The 17,975-nt window shown below is 37.2% G+C and overlaps 1 protein-coding gene across 10 annotated transcripts in view; it reads left to right on the top strand.

Annotated features, from left to right (window-relative positions):
* Positions 1-17,975, top strand: part of LOC141384915 (uncharacterized) — a 547,599-nt gene that overhangs the window by 166,051 nt on the left and 363,573 nt on the right. For 4 of the 10 annotated variants that reach the window (XR_015476336.1, XR_015476335.1, XR_015476326.1 and 1 more), the window contains one exon: positions 6,077-6,539. The exons of 3 other annotated variants lie outside the window; for them this stretch is intronic. The gene's annotated coding sequence lies outside the window, so the exon portion shown is untranslated. Of the gene's footprint in view, positions 1-6,076; positions 6,540-14,759; positions 14,893-17,975 lie in introns of those variants that run through there. 3 more of the 10 variants (XR_015476341.1, XR_015476331.1, XR_015476332.1) reach the window with 1 other exon arrangement.

The raw sequence follows: 17,975 nt of genomic DNA, 5'->3' as shown, positions 1-17,975 counted from the left end.
GCTATTCTCAGATGTCTATTAGATTTTCCCTGACAGCCCAAGTTTAGTCTTGTTTTAGCCAAAACATCTATGTTTAGATGTCTATTAAACGTCAATTAAATATATATAGTTGAAGTCAGAATTATTAGCCCCCCTAAATTATTAGACCGCTTGTTTATTTTTTTCCCCAATTTCTGTTTAACCGAGAGAAAATTTTTTAAACACATTTCTAAACATAATAGTTTTAATAACTCATCTCTAATAACTGATTTATTTTATCTTTACCATGATGTCTGTAAATAATATTTTACTAGATATTTTTCAAGACACTTCTATACAGCTTAAAGTGACATTTAAAGGCTTAACTAGGTTAAGTTAACTAGGCAGGTTAGGGGAATTAGGCAAGTTATTGTATAACAGTGGTTTGTTCTGTAGATTATCGAGAAAAAATATAGCTTAAAGGGGCTTATAATTTTGTCCCTAAAATGGTTCATAAAAAATCCAAAACTGTTTTTATTCTAGCCGAAATAAAAAAATAAGACTTTCTTCAGAAGAAAAAATATTATAAGACATAGTGTGAAAATGTCCCTGCTCTGTTAAACATAATCTGTTAAACATCATTTATTATTATTATTATTATTATTATTATTATTTTTGCTGGGTTGTGGCTTTGAGGCTACATGGGATTAGAATTAATGGCCATAGTTATTTAAAATTACACTTTATTATAAAATAAATGGTCACACTTTATTTTGATGGTCCGTTTGTTGAATTTAAGTTAAATTGCATCTACATGCTAACTAATTCTCATTGGATTATAAGTAGACTTGGAGTAGGTTGGAGTTGGGGTTGGGGTTGGGGTTAGTGTAAGATGACAAGTACTTGCAAAGTTTCTTATAGTCAGTTAAACCTCTGTTGAAGGACCAGTATCAACAGACATTATGCAGACAGTCTACTAATACACAAATGGACCATCAAAATAAAGTGTTACCAAATTAATAAATAAAAAAATTAAATAAACTAATTTAAAGGACAAATTCTGGACCTGTTGGCCATGGTCTTTTGGACCATATGAGCCCCCTACCACCCCAACCCCCTTCCACCTCCGGGCATGTATGTAACTGCTGGATCTGTTTACAATTATATAATGTTGTTATTTTCAAAGGTGAAGTATAATGTGATTAAATAAGCAAGTAAGGATAACTACAACAACAACGTACATTTACATTTAGTCATTTAGCAGACACTTTTATCCAAAGCGACTTACAAACGAGGCAAGGAAGCAATTTACACAACTATAACAGCAACAATGAATAAGTGCTATAGGCAAGTTTCAGGTATGCAAAGAAAGTGTAAGAAGCAAAACATTAGAATGCATAAAAAGACATTCTAAGAAAACTCGCCATACAGAAGCTCTTGATTATGAATATTTTCACTTGAGTATGCATACTTAACTTGCCAACAGAGCATATTAGTCCTCATAAATTTTCTATTCAAACGTAATTTCTCAATATCCTATCTCCTGCTCGCTCGCTCTCGCCCCCTCCCTTTCTGTCTATTGAAATGAGAGTGTTTTGACCCCCATGTTGCAGTTTTAAATTAAAAATCTATACTCCATCTCGGTTTGGAGGGCTCTTTTGTCAACAGAGATGCTCAGGGATGTAATTGGCTCCCGTTCTGTTTGTGATGCACCGGCGAACTATGAACTTTTACCTGCAGATTGACTTCTCAAGGTGAATTTCAAGGTGGAGCTTCTTTAGTTGTGTTGAAAAGGCAAGAACTTACAGCATAGGTCAAGGTTTGAAGATGATTCTGGAGATGAACTGATAAAATGACGCCTTTAATTATTTTTGCTTTCACAATCACCAGTGTGTAATTGAATATAAAGTTAAATAGAGAGGTAGGCACTTCTGATACGCAATTAGTGCATGACGGCGTCAAGCTATTTTCAGAAAACGTGACACTAAAAGTGAGGTCTTCCTGTAAAATTAATTACACAGCCGCTCGCGAAAATTAACTTACCTTGAAATGACATGGCTCCCTTTCAAATTGGGTCACAAAAGTTTCTTTCCTACGTAACTGCCGTGGTCTCTTGCCTGCACCCTTCCTTTCTTTGTTTTAGTCATTTTTAACTCCCTCTTAAGCTAGTTAATTCTTCAAGAGAGATACTGGAGACAGGGATCTAAGCGGAATTTTCTATTTTTTTTTTTCCTCCAACAGATAAATTATTTTAAGCTAATAAAATATACAACTGAGAGTCAATTGAAAGGCACACTTCAAACTATGGCATTACAAATCAGATTAAATAATAAAAGGGTCCAGAGCAAGAGTGGCGATAGAATATATATACTTTTTTCAGCACTTGGTTAAGCTGTATTTTCAATTGGTTGTGTAAGTGCTGTGTATGCTAGCACCAGTGGGAATAAGAATTCATGCAGTGTATGCTTAAACCATGAGAACACTGCTATGGGCAGGATTTACTATAGTTTGATGTGCGGTAACTAGCATCGCCATTTATTCTAAATATAATTCTGTTTTATGCATAATAGATGACAAAGTTGCCAGACATCCTGTATACAGTATACATCCTGTACTTTAGCATCTTGCATCCAACAGCTTAAGAGACTATAGTATGTAGGCCCCATCCACAAGAAGTATGAATTTAAGAGTGAGAGCAAACTATTCAATGCAGTTAGTTTTTATTGATCATGATCTCTGAAATAGACACATGCAAGCCCATTTACCAATTAATAGATGAAAGGACATTACACTGTCTATGTTTTCTCTGAGGCTGGAATTTAGAGGTTGTGTATAGGTGACTAAGGGTGCTTTCATACCTAGACTTTTGTTTCGGAACCTGTCTTGTTTGCCCGTTTAGCGCAGTTCCTTTGGTATATGTGAATCCAACAATCTCACTCGGATCCGTGCCAAAACAATCGGTCTGGGATCACCTAAATGAGGTGGTCTTGGCTCGATTGATACAAACTCTAGAGCGTATCGATCATTCCAGACATCCCAAGTCTCCCGGAAGTTCCAGGAGTCTACCGCAAATGCACAAAGACTCCCGGATGCCTGCAAGCGAGTGATAGTCTCCCTCCCAGTCCTCAAATACGTTGCGCACCCTTCTCACTCCTCCCCACCGCATCCCTCCTTGCTCTTGTCGCAAGCACCCTGTCAAACACCACCAAACCCCCGATCTTCACATAAGTCACTCCCCTGGTCTTCACATCACTTATATTGTCTTATTGCTCATCGTCATAGGGACGCACGACAGCTGAGCGGGACTCTGCAAAATAAACAGTGAAACTCTGCCCGATGTAAGGAGAGTTTACTCACACGTGACTTGTTTTAGCTGTTTTGGTCCTATTAGAAACTTTTCTGTGTGAAAGCGAAGCGCACCAAGAACAAGGAGCAACAATGTAACAATTTTAACCAATGTTTCGGAACAAATGAACCAATTCACAGGTGTGAAAGCACCCTAACATGGGTGTAAATGTCTATACCATTGGTGGCTCAAAATAATCATAGAGGTCGGCGCAATAGCCTAGTGGTTAGCGTGTTGACATACAGTATGGTGCAGTAGCACGTCAGGGCGTCCTGAGATCAAATCCAGGCTCAAGGACATTTCCCTACCCCCTCCTTCTCTCCAACTTCGCTTCCTGTCTAAATACTGTCCATCTAATAAAGGTAAAAAAAAACAGGCCAAAAATAAATCTTAAAAAATAATAATAATAAGCATAAAGATGGTCCTCTTCAAATGTCCCTAAATAATTGGACAATGACACAATTGTAACATTTTGGCTTTATACCCCAACATGAATTAAATATGTGCATTAACTACAGACTGTCAGCTTTAATTTGAGGGTATTTGCAAAATCAGGTGAACGATGTAGGAACTACAACAGTTTGCAAATGTGCCTCCCACTTGTTAAGGGTCTAAAAGTAATTGGACCATTGGCTTCTAAGCTGCTCTATGTGTGTTATTCCCTCATTAGCCCAATTACAATGAGCAGATAATAGGTAACATCATTAAGTTGTGGTCACACTAGAGTTTGAGCTTGCGAAATTCTGTCGTGCGACGCTGCGAAAAGGGGCGGGATTAAACAAGATTATTAGACATAAAAAAAGCGAGCGATTGCTCGATGGTTTAAATTTCTGTCCAGAGAGGTCTTATTTTGATCCTTGATTGGTCTCACAAAGTCAAGTGATGCCATTTCGCAGGTCAGAGTTCACCAAGCTTGAACTTTGCACTGCAGCAACCTGCGAAACTTGACGCATGACCCTGCGTTTCCAGTCTGACGCACTCACGTTAGGAATATGAATAGAAGTCTATGTGAGGAAAAGCCCAGTGTGACCGCAGCTTTAACCCATCAAACTCCAAATCATTTAAAATCCTTTTAAAAGCATGTTGTGAAACTCTTTTAAACAGTAACTTTGCTTGAAGGTTATTCCATAAAAATGGAGCTGCATATTTCAAAGCCTTTTTCCCATTTCAGTACACACCACTGGTGCAGACAATAAATAAACTTCCTGAGACTGAAGGCTACAGCTAGAGACACGTTTTTTACGAATGTAAGTTTGGAGATATGAGGGGAGTAAATCCAGAATAGATTTATAAACAAAGATATGCCAATGCTTGAGACTACAAGTGGACAAAGCAGACCATTCTACCCAAATGTACAACACACAATGATGAGTGTGGGATTTAAGATTTGTTATAAATCAGTGAAATATCTGAATAATCTAAAAAAAAAAAAAGTAATCTAACACTTTAAAAAATTTGTTGTGCAATGTAATTATATGGGTGTTAAATGGACTCTAAGTTATCTTCTCTGTTGCTCTTTCCTTTATTAGCAAACGGCCAGCGAATCCCATGTTGCAGCGTAGGTTATTGTGTCAAAAATCAGAAAAATGACAGGAATAAACACAGCAGTGTTGGCTATACTGTGGTAATGTTGTGAAAATGAACTTTAACCCCTACAGCCGACTCTCCATCTGTCATTGATCCTCATCTTCGCGCCATGATCTCGTGATCCCACGCGCTCCCCTAGTGTCTGAAGGAAAAGGCGTGTTCACTTTTACCGGATCTGGTACTACATATTTCGTGATGTACCGCATTGACGTCAACACGTTCAAGCAAAAGATCCGAACCTGACTCGATTCATTTATTTGACTCTGAGTCGGCTGTTTTGTTAAAGAATCAATAGTTTCAAACTCGATGCACTTTCAGATTTACACCTCAGCTGGATGTTTTCATTTACGTCATAATAAAATAAAGTTTTAAAAATAAGTTAAGTTTTCAAATAATTTATTTTCATTTTATTGAATCCTTCTGAAAATGTTTCTTAAAAATGCATTTGAAGAATATTTGAACAATCTAAAATAGAAAATATTTTTTTAAAAATATAGAAAATACTTTTAAGCTTTATACATTTTTTTTATTTAATTTTTTTTTTTGTGCAATGTAATTCTATAGGAGTTTAATGGACGCTAAATTCTCTTCATGGAAACTTCAATGCTAATAAACATTATTTTTAAGTGGTATGTTAGTGTCAGAGTAAGCCGAAAAGAACATGAATGAATAAATGTTAGTGTCATTAAACACCACTAGAACAGACAAATTGGCAATACAAGATTGCGTTTGATGTGTAAAGGACTGGCAGTACTGTATTTAGCTTAGCCCAGTGTCCAGAGGTTAAACAGAGGCAGAGAGGTCGTATTACCCCGTCAAGGCTTTTACGCATCACTGACTGCTTTTGATGCTGTCAGAAACACTTCAGTGTTACGTCAGGCTACAGTATGCAAAGCTTGTGTCAAAGAGAAAGAATGAGTGTCAGAGCTTTTGTGTAAAACCCCAGGAAAGGGTACTGGCACTGAACATTAACACACACTAAAACTGTGTCAAGCTAGAAGTAAAAAGCTTTTCAAGAAAACAGAAATGGGAAAAAAATGGATGGAGCAAGGATGGGATTGCTTTTTTGTCAAAGTTCACCTTCAGCTTAACTTTAAGCTATTATCGCAGATGGAAGTCACAGTTTAAGAAGTCAGATGGGTATGTGTGTGTGTGTGTGTGTGTGGTTTGTGTGTGTGTCCTCAGGGTGGAGAAGGATAAAGCTCCACTGTGAGATCTGTTCCACCACGGCATGGTCAACGATACCCGTAACACTTGAGTGAACTTAATCTCAAGTGTGCGTCTTTTGTGTGCTTCTGTGCTTGACTGATCATCATCTCTGAGTCACATTAGTGCCGTCTGATCTCCGGCAGGCATCTTGTCTCAGCTTGAGGGCTATGGCCTCCTCTCTGCCGCCATCTGTAGTGCTCCGCCGACGCATTAAAGGTGTGTTTGCGTGAGTGTTGCGGGCGGCACTATCCTCTCCACGTCGCCATCTGTGCTGGTATGCTAACAGAACCAAAGGTGATGTTACAATACGCTAAGCTACTATGTTTGGCTACTGCTCACTGGGTTTTCTTTCTGTTTTACTAGTTGTTAACCTGCAGTATTTTGAATGCCGGGTAGTGTTGTACAAACATATTTGACATTATTAAAGGTCTCTTGACGCGTTTTATTCAATGTTTGACATAATCACAATCGAAGTGTGGTTTATTTATAAACTAATTTGAGAGGATCGCGTGAATTTGATTGAACCAACCCAGGCTCATTGTGGAAACGTAGCCCCGCGGACGTTTCTTGAGGCCGCGAAATTTGTCCCGGGAGGTACGTATTCGAGCAGTTTTTGTTTTCGCGAATCCGTTGGCGCCCGCGCTGTTCTCACGTGAAAAGCCACCGGAGGCCGCTGTAGAGCGGCCGTCCATCCAACTAACTTGCTGAACGACTGACCGATCGACTGGCGACCTTCTCCTCCTTCCCTAAACCCAAGCGACGATTTGCAAAAGCCGTCCAGAAAAAAAAAGCAAAAGCCCTCATCCGATTTTGACCGCGCTTTCGGATCTCGCCCCATCACGAACTTCGTGAACTTTTATTTTTTTGGGTTCTGTTTTCATCTTACCTGATTTCTGGAAACGCTCTTTCCCAGACTCAATCCCGGTCGTTGCCGTGGCCAGCTTCTCCTCCCTCTGGGCCTTCGCTCTGCCGACGTAACGTTGCGAGCTAAGCGGACAGACTGGTTGAGGCGGGAAAGCCCTCTACACGTAGGCGAGCCGTCAGCCGGCGAGCGCGAAGAGGAGGAGCGGAGCGGCGTCACACCGCCCCGCAGCGTTCGCTCAATAAAAAAATAAATAAATAATGCGGCCATACGTACCTCAGGCCACGTAATTCGCGGTCTCCAGAAATGTCCGTTGGGCTACGTTTCCAGAATGAGCTTGGGTTGGATTGAACACAGCTGGTACCGTATTAACTCCGCATATTTCCACCAATCAGATGGACTCAAATGGCCTACAGTCACCAGAGCTAAATCCAATAGAGCACGTTCATGTGGTGGAATGGGAGATTTGCATTATGGATGTGCAACCGACAAATCTACAGCAACTGTGTGAAGTTCTCATGTTAATATGGATAAAAATCTCTGAGGAATATTTACAGTGCCGGTACTAGTAAGGTGTACCTAATAAAGTGGCCAGTTAGTGTACATATTAGACCTACAAGTATGCAAATTGGGATGCAGCAAGAATCAATAGTTTGTTGAAAAAAATAAAAAATAAAATATATTATATATATATATATATATATATATATATATATATATATATATATATATATATATATATATATATATATATATATATATATTTAGTCTTCATTTTAATAGATGTCAATGTAAAACAAGACTCTTTGGCGCCTGCTAACCAAATAGTTTTTGACCCCCACAAGCTACTGTAACCGTATGCACTCAGACTTCTTATATTGTATATGGTTATCAGCTTTCACACATACAGTATTGGCTCAGTAAGTAGCAGCACATCTGCAGCAGCTTAATTATCATTAGTCTAAGCATACAGTAGCTGTAGTGAGCACACATGATTTAGTCCTCTGTGTTGAAAGAATGAAAATATGCCTCTCTGCACAGTGATTAGCCTGAAATCAAAGAGAGCGCAATCTTTAAAGGGCCATGCGTGTCTGTGTGTATTTGTTCAGTGAAACACACGGCGACTTTCATGTTTAATTCCCTCTGTAAACAGTTGTTAATGAGACATTTAATAGTTGTGTGATTGTTACGCTTGTTCTGACCTATCAGTCAGTGATGTCGAAATCAAACAGTTTTCTCATTCAGAGGCTCAACAGTAGGGGTCCGGGAGTAAAAATCTCATTCTCTTGCTTTAGAAGAAAATTGATTTTTACAGTTTACAAATCAAGAGTTTGTTTAACGAAGGTACAGTACATACATCTACAAGCAATTTATTTTTTTTTAATTTATTTAATCTTCATTTAACCAAAGCTTATATTTTACTTTAGAATTAAATGTAGGGTTTGGGGCTTCAACAAGATTAAAAGCAATCAGTGATATCCTATCAGATATATAGACCATTTCAATGTTGATGCCATTGTCCCATGAACATTTCCTGCTTGATGTCAACTATTCCATATTGGTAATAAGAGGCGATTCATTCATAGCACGTTGTTATAACAGCTATCGTAACATTGTTTATCAATATGTGGAACTCTTGACTATGGAAGCTATGGAAATTTAAAATGTGAAACAGGAAACACGTCAGGACTTTTGTTATTGTTTACATCCCTCAAAATGGTCTATACATGTGTGTTTTTAATATATGTATTTATTTTTTTGATGGGAATGTTGATTCAGGAACACTTCCTACTCTGCAAATTCACTGTCAGCTCTATAAATCCCCAGTCAGCAGGTCTCCAGCACTACTGAGACACAGACACAAATATGTGATCATGTACTCTTAGCACCCGCCATCTTCCAGCAGGCAGCATTACTTCACACTTGGGCTTTAATGAAACAGTTTGCTTGAAGCATGTGTGTGTGTTGTGAAGAAGTCTGTAATGATGCATTTTTTGCCCTGAGTGTGTGTTTGATTGACAGATGGGTGTTTGGCCCAAAAACAAGCTGCAGTAATTAGCCTGGCACAAGAGCATCTGGTCCTGGCGTACACCTGCTCCCATTGTACTCCGAGTATATGTGTGTATGTGGGCCATGTTGTTATTCAAATCATACCAGCTAATAACGTTATGCTCCTGGCTCACTTAATTAATTGTTGAAATGTACCTGTGCTTCATAATAATAAGTTGGAAAAAATGTCCACAAGTATATCTACTGTACTGTTTACTGTTACTATCATGTAGTTATCATAACAATTAAGAAAGAATACTGATGCTAAATTTTATAATATTAATAATGTTGAAAAAATAATGAAAAAAAACACATATATATTTGTATTTGCATTGTTTGTCATTGGAAGTGATTACAATACATTTTGTTTATCTTCCTCAATCAATCACCAGTATTATTAGGTACCAGTTCTTATATGCTATACAAAAAGCACCACTAAAATGTGTCAGTGTTCAGTATGTTTATTATTATTATTATTAATAATATATTATTATTATTATTATTATTATTATTATTATTATTGTTGTTGTTGTTGTTGTTGTTATTGTTTGTGTTATTATTATTATAATTTGTGGTATATTTATTATTATTATTATTATTGTTGTTGTTGTTGTTGTTATTATTATTATTTTTATTCATTCATTTTCTTGTTGGCTTAGTCCCTTTATTCATTTGGGGTCGCCACAGCGAAATAAACCACCAACTTATCCAGCACGTTTTTAAGCAACGGATGCCCTTCCAGCCGCAACCCATCTTTGGGAAACATCCACACACACACTCATACACTACGAACAATTTAGCCTATCCAATTCACTTTTACCACATGTCTTTGGACTGTGGGGGAAACCGGAGCACCCGGAGGAAACCCACACGAACGCAAGGAGGACATGCAAACTCCACAGAGAAACGCCAACTGAGCCGAGGCTCGAACCAGCGACCCAGCAACCTTCTTGCTGTGAGGCGACAGCACTAGCTACTGCGCCTCTGCGTCACCCTATTATATTTTTATTATTATTATTATTATTATTTGTGATATATCTGTTGTTATTATTAATATTATTATTAGTATTATTATTAGTATTATTATTATTATTTGTGATATATCTGTTGTTATTATTAATATTATTATTATTATTATTATTATTAGTATTATTATTAGTATTATTATTATTATTTGTGATATCTGTTGTTATTATTAATATTATTATTATTATTATTAGTATTACTATTATTATTATTATTATTATTATTGTTGTTGTTTTTGTTGTTGTTGTTTGTGTTATTATAATTTGCTGTGTATTTGTTGTTATTTTTATTATTATTATTATTATTATTATTATTATTATTATTATTATTATAGCAGTTACATCAGTACCAGCTCTAATAATAATAATAATAATAGTAATAATTGTGTATAAATATTATAATTATTATAAAAAATTATTTCAATATACAAAAAATATAAAAACTGTATTACCTTTCGCTCTTTTTAACATCATCAAAAATTTACAGCATTCATTCTGAAATATATAAAATACAGTATTTATTTTTGTAAAATATTACAAGATGTCTTCAGTATTTGTATCTCATCAGCACATTTTTCCTAACAACTGCAACAATAAAATTTTTTTTATCATTCATTTATTTAATTTTTTTTGGCTCAGTCCCTTCAATAATCAGGGTCGCAACAGCGAAATAAACCACCAACTTACCCAGCTTATGTTTTACGCAGCGGATACCCTTCTAGCTGCAACCCATTACTGTAAAACACCCATACACTCTTACATGCACACACATACACTTCAGATAATTTAGCTTACCCAATGGGGTATATGCGGAAGTATGCGGAATGACTTTTAATTTATCAGTATTCTAGGTCAAGCGCTTCCAGTGAACTCTATGCCATTACAAAATTGGCGCGTTTAAGGTCGGTTTCTTTAACAATCAGCAATCTTCACTGAATGATATCTAATATAAAGTGGGTCTCAGATTGTATAAGCAGCACTGCATTAAATTACATATTCCCCGCTATGTCTTTAGAATATGAACATTTATTTTACCCCAGTATAATCAATGGAGCTTGTGCGCTAGCCTGCTAATCCTGACGGGTGCATGCTTGTAAATATATTTACAAACTCATATTATGCTTAAGCTATTAAATGAACACTGAATTCAAGTATTTAACTGATTATATTTTAATTATATTACAACATGGATGCTGTAAAAGGAACCATATCAGATGGAAGTCACATCAACCGTTTACCAGAAGAATATCAGTATGGAAAGAACATTAGCTCTATACTCTATTCACCTACTGCATGTCTTTGGTGTGTGGGGGAAACCGGAGCACCCAGAGGAAACCCACACAAACATGGGAAGAACAGAAATGCTAACTGACCCCGCCGAGGCTCAAACCAGCGACCTTCTTGCTTTGAGGCGACAACGCTACCCACTGCGCCCCTGCCCCGCCCTATTTTTTGTTATTATAGTTTATATTATTGTTGTTATTATTACTATAAAATCAACAATAACTCTCAATTTATACATACTGCATACTACACATTTTTTATTAATTCATCATCATTGTCATTCCTGAAAAGTACACCGCACACAATGGCAGACAACAGTGCTGGAACAAAAGCACAATAACATTGCTGTGAAAACACGCACACACACACACACACACTGAGAATACTGGAGCGTGAAAATACATTTCAGCATGTGTTCACCTGGAGGCATGTTTTTACCCAGGTGCAAGTCTGCTTAACCTGTCCTTTTTAATTGTGATGAAAATGAGATTCTGAATGTTAAATATCGACATGCTAAAACAAACGGTCACTAATACCTCAAAGCTATGAAACACAAGGCTAAAAAGCATGTTGTTTGATGTTTATTATATAGAGATTAGGAATAATGCTGTCTTATTATGTTATTAAGCTTTTGTGTGTAGAACATTTGTGGGATTTACAACAAATATTTCTATGAAATTGAATGGAGGAGTACACAGTGATGTTTGTATTATTCTTTCTAACAAAGAACAGAAACTGTGAATGCTTCAGCAGCCTATGTTACACTGTAATAATAATAAATAAATAAATAAATAAATAAATAAATAAATAAATAAATAAATAAATAAATAAATAATCTGTACAATTTATGATAAAAAACACAGCTGTGGTTGCCAGTATTTTCTATTAAAGATACTGTAGGTGACTGGTTAGCATAATAGCTTTGAAACACAGTCCCACCCCTGCTGTCCAAAGCCACGCCTCCTGTATCACAAACGCACAGAGTAAAGATGACAGTAGACAACCCAACCCACTAGATTATGTCAATTGACAGTGAGAGAACTTCATAGTACTTTATAATAATACAATTCCTACAGAAAAACTGTATTATATCTTGCACGTTTTCATAATAACTTGTCATATTGTGCAATATTTCATGCATGCAAGGATCGCTGGTTGCATTCTCTCACTCGCTTTTTCCTAAAGCGACTACTGTCACATCAATCTTTCACCGGAAGATTTTAGTTGCTGAACAACACTTCTGTGCATATAACCCAGTTGTAAAACAACACAATCTACATCAGCTTTCCGTGACTTAGATAGTTTTAAAACATAACAATACCTGTCTAAGAGAAATGCTTCCGCCAAGGTGTCATCCTTCCTCCAGCGTGCAAAAGTAATTCCATTTGATTCAGGATTTTAAACTTTTGATTGAGCATTTTTTTTTACTTCTGTCACTCTCTTGTTCACATGAACAAATGTGTTTGTGCAAACGGTGGATCTGTGTGAACTGGGGTGCGCAAATGTACAAATCTACATTTGCTGACAGACAGTTTAGGCTACTTTAGGCTATCAGAATTATTAGTTTGACAATTTTTTATTGGATGAACATTTTTTAGTCCCATGCCTTACCCAGAACATGAAAATACATATAAATACATTTAGGGCATTTACTTTAATCATTACTAATGGAATATGAAGAGACTTTCAATCGCACAACAAAACATTTTTTTCTGAAAACAATCACCTTTAACTACATGTTAGAAAAAAAAAAGTAAAAAATGTACAGAAAACTACTGTATTCCAAGAGGTCCAATGATTATGTAGATCAGTGTTATGTGATTTCCACACAAGGACCTAAAAAAACTATGTTGTGCTATATATAAATGTGTGTTTTTTTCTGTCAATTATTTTCCCCTTGACCTTTTGATTGATTGATTGATTTGATTGATTGATTGATTGATTGATTGATTGATTCATTCATTCATTCATTCATTCATTCATTCATTCATTCATTCTTTGGTGAACTTGCACTCAGACAAAAATTGCATTTGCCGCTTTTGTTATTTTTTCTAGCTAAATTAAGTCGATTTAGTGAGGTTAGCAATATGATTTCAGTCTCTATCCGAGTCACAGCACCAAATTCACGTATATTTCTGAACCCAAGCCATGAGATTTGTTACACACAGAATTATTTATTGAGAACATGTTGATTGTTCTGCAGTCAAACACTTATCTTTAAGTCTACAAGAGTCTGTAAGAGTAGACAAAAGTCCCTAACAGTCTCTTAGGTCACGTTTACACTGTCAGGTCTTGATGCCCAATTCCGATTTGTTGCCTATATCATATTTTTTTGCCTGGCTGTTTACATGTTCTTTTAATTGTGTCCCATAACCGATTCATGTGTTTACACTTGCCATACAATTTACGACATTTTGCATGCATAAAGGCGAGTTCATCGCAGCTTGCACCTATGGTTTATATATGGTGTCCTCCACCATTTAGAGGAATTTGTGGATACGAGACAAATCTCAGGTTTCCTGAACATCTCAATGTTTCCTCTGTTGTTGTTGTTTGCTGTGCAGCATCTCCACACATGCTCTTCCTTCTACGTCATTACACCGTGGAGAAGTACCACATTGTCGCAAGTTTAATGATGTACAAATGGGAATGTCACAATAAATCCAATCTGCCTGTTTATATAATAGTCGCATTATCACATATCCTATTTATATCTAATTTATTTTTATATATGAAAGAGGCATGAAACTGATCTCTGAATATCTGAATGCACAGTCATAGAACAGATCTGATCTGTGTCACATATGAGCAAAAAAAAAAAAAATCAGAATTGGACACATTTAACTGGTGGTGTAATTTGGACAGAGTTTTCCTGTGTATTATATATATTTTAGGTGGGGCAGTGATATGGTGGAGGTATCTAAACAAGTCATGCAAATGTGGTATAGTTGAAAGAACCTGTCCAGTGTCTGACCAGACAAATTTTACCTGCCTAAATCTAATCATGAAATTATTCAGCCTCAAAATTATCTTTGGTCATTGAGACCTTGTTTGCATTACTTTGGAATCTGCCAATGCTAGGGAAGCCAAAAGGTTTATTGTTTCTCACACCTAGGCTGTTGATGACTTTTTAAAACCAAAGAATATAGCTTTTTTTGTTCATTTGAAACTAGATTATATCATTTTGCATTTCCACACAAGCTAGCTTGGGAATTTAATGTCACTCATCTTCCAAAACGCACCAACATGCACAACCCATGCAGTAACCTCATGTCTTATTTGCCAATGAGAAAACTTTGTAGTACAAAGTCCCCTTAGTAGCCTAAAAAAAGAAACACAAGTGTTAATTCTGCTTTTAGATATTTCTTGATCCAGACTTTTTTTTTGTTATGAGTCTGTAAAACCGTCTTTTATTTCTTGCTTCCTTTTCTTGTGCCAGGTTTTGTTGGTTGAAGAGGAATGCAAGGTAGCTGTCATTTGCCTTCCGTTCTCTGTTTGCATACTGTCATAAAACACACTGCTGGCTCGAGATGGGTGCACAGAGGTGTGCAAGTACACAGGCTGACAGGCAGGTATAGGACATCCTATCATTACATTCAGACTCAGTGGGAAAAAAATAAAAATAAATACAAAACTTTTAAGCATTTTAACAAAAAAAAAGTTTCTGGAGGGTGTAAAGGGTTACATTATCTTCGATATGTCTTAGGATCTTTAAATTCTAAAGATCCTCTCTTTTATTTTCTTTCTTTTTTTTTCTTTTAAGAAAGAATATTCTTAATAATTCTGAGTGAAAGGGCCACTTCCCAGCAGGCGCAGGACGTCAGATTGACATTAAACTCCAACATTGTGGGTACATTGCATTGTTTGCAAATGAAAATCTGGTTGACGTCTGAACCCAACGTCCAACCTAAAATCACAAATATCAACATCTAATGATGTTACAGGTTGAGGTTGTGTAGACAATACAACTATGACATCTATCAAATGTTGGATTTTAGTTGCAATGCCGACGAAAAAATGTCAGAATTTGACCTCAATATGAAGTTTTTCAAGACAGTGGTGCTCAACCCCGTTCCTGGAGATTGACCTTCCTGCAAAGTTCAGCTCCAACCCTGATCAAACACACCTGAACCAATTAATTAGGACCTGAACAGCACTTGATAATTACAGACAGGTGTGTTTAATATGGGTTGCAACTGAAATCTGCTGAAAGGTCTCCAGGAACAGGGTTGATCATGTCTGGTTTAAGATGTTGGCTCAACGTTGGATTTTGGTCACTTTCTATCACAACCTAAAATCAACCAAATGTCAACAACATTTGACGCCGTTATTTGATATCAAAATAACATTGTCCTTAGACGCTGACTAGAAATTGAATTTTGGTCACCTGACATCGCAACCTAAATCTTACCTAGTATTAAAGTCTTATGATGTTGCGTGCCTGCTGGACATTAACTAAATGCGCTACAAAATGTTATGTTTACACACATTCACAAATGAAATGTACAGGCATCAGCTTTTTTACAGCATAATACTCACTACTCCCTGCTCTTGAGTTCTTTTGAAAGGTAAAATTTACAACAGATACTTTTACTCGCACTACATTTTTAGCCAAGCAATGGTACTTTTACTTAAGTATGATTTTTCAGTCCTTTTTCCGCCACCGCTTATAGTCTACATAGTAAGTTTGTGGCTTTGTTACAATTTAACCCCATACATTTATGCTCTCTTTGAATTAAATACACACCTGGCTGGATTGTTCACATGGTGCCAATGGCATATATTCAGATTTGAATGTCATACTTTTATTACATTTATTCACTTACAATTGAATCTTCATTTGGAAAGAAACAATTTTCCCAAAGCAACATGTTTTTCTTACTTTTATTTGAGAAAAAAAAAATCAAAAAAATTCCTATCTTTTAAAAAAAATAATAATAAAATAACTGTATTTATGGATTATCAGACTGCCAGGCGATTATTCACCGTTTCACCCTGGTCTACTAATGTTGTTTAATCCAATTTTTCTCTTTACGTCTATCCAATCATCCCAAACCTTAGTTGGTGTTTTCTCAACCAGAATGAGGTGTGATATGGTCCTAAGATGGTAAAGTGAAAGCTCTAGCTATGTGAGACTCCAGCAGAAATAACTCAGGTCAGAGAAGTTTTACGGCGCATTAGATGCTGAGGTAATCACATACTGAAGTTTAAACCACTCTCCTTGAGAATCCAACCCAAGTGGCCAATAAAACAGCTCTGCAAGAGCCCCCTCAACGCAATCATGCCAACAAAGACCACAACACTGCAAAGTTCTCTCAGCTAAAAGCTGACTAGCATCTTGCAATCAAGAGCTCCAGCAATTTACCCTCATCGAGGCAGAGAGAGAAAGAGAGAGAGAAAGCAAACTTTCTGAAAATGGAGAGAGTGTGGAGAAATGGCCAAGAGCAATCAGCGGCAGGGCTTGTCGCAACTATCACCGGAGGAGAAAAAGTCTATGGCAAGCTTTAGCAATGTAAATACCCTCTTTTTCTCGTTTTCAGTTGTTCTGCCTATCAGAAGAGTGTCACCACAGGCGCTGAGAGGCAATCACAAACTCGTTCTCTCGTTAGCTGCCAGCGCTATCACCCACTCCTGCCGCTTCTTCGTCTCCGTCTTCTCCAATACCCGCTCGCTTCTCGCTTGCCCTGTAAATGCCATTTCTCTCTCTGAATTAGATTCCCTCCCACCTCGTTCTTTTTTTTGCAGCCTTTTTTCTTCTACGCACTTAGACACGCACACACACACACTCTCTCTCTAGTCTCGCCTTATTATTTAAAAAAGTAAGGACACTTGTGACCTAGTTTCTCCTCATCCTACCTATCACAGACGTTAAATCAAATGGGGCACATTAAGAATCGCATGCGCACAGACAATGGGCTCGCCGATGGCCTCAGCTTTGGCTCCTCCAGAACTGCTGCAAGCCTTGAAAAACCATTTGTATCACCTCATTTCAAAAACCCTATACGTGTTCACCTGAGAGAGAGAAAAAGAGTGACGGGAGGGGTGTAGGGCCATTGGATCTGGGAGAGATTTGCGTGAGGAAAAGTGTTTTGGAGGCGGGGGTTGATGTGAGGAGAGCGATTGTGTAAGAGAAGAAGAGGCACACATTTGTAAGAAGGAGGACAAAATGGGCTGGATGAGGAGAAAAGCCGAGAGCTGGCAAGAGATTTTGTGTGGAGTCGGTCGCGTGGTTGAGGGATATAGAGATGTAGAGTATCTACATGCGGCTGAGAGGGAGTTTCTGAATTGACTCAATGCAGATTGGAGACCAGCTGTACTGGTGGAGTTTCAAAGGCTTGTAATGACTGAATAACTCTGATGTAAACGGAATCAAGCCTTATCCGGTTTTGATGCTTCCGTATCAAACTGTTCATCTGTGTTCTAAGTAACCAATCCAGGCTCATTCTGATTACGTACCGCTATATACACTTTTGGACAGAGCAAAATACATCCAAGGAGGTACTTTTTTTTTTTTTTTTTTTTCAGTTTTGGTTTCCGTAAATCCTCCCTAGGCTGCTGTGTATGCTTTTTGAGATCTTAAATACCTCTCGCGAGTTTCTCACGTAAATCCACCAGATTTCACTGTTGACTAACTCACTGACTGACTGACCAACCG

This window comes from Danio rerio, chromosome 1, assembly GCF_052040795.2.
Source record: "Danio rerio strain M-AB ecotype USA chromosome 1, GRCz13ab, whole genome shotgun sequence".
Classification (NCBI taxonomy): Eukaryota; Metazoa; Chordata; class Actinopteri; order Cypriniformes; family Danionidae; genus Danio; species Danio rerio.
This window is presented reverse-complemented; position numbering and strand designations above follow the sequence as displayed.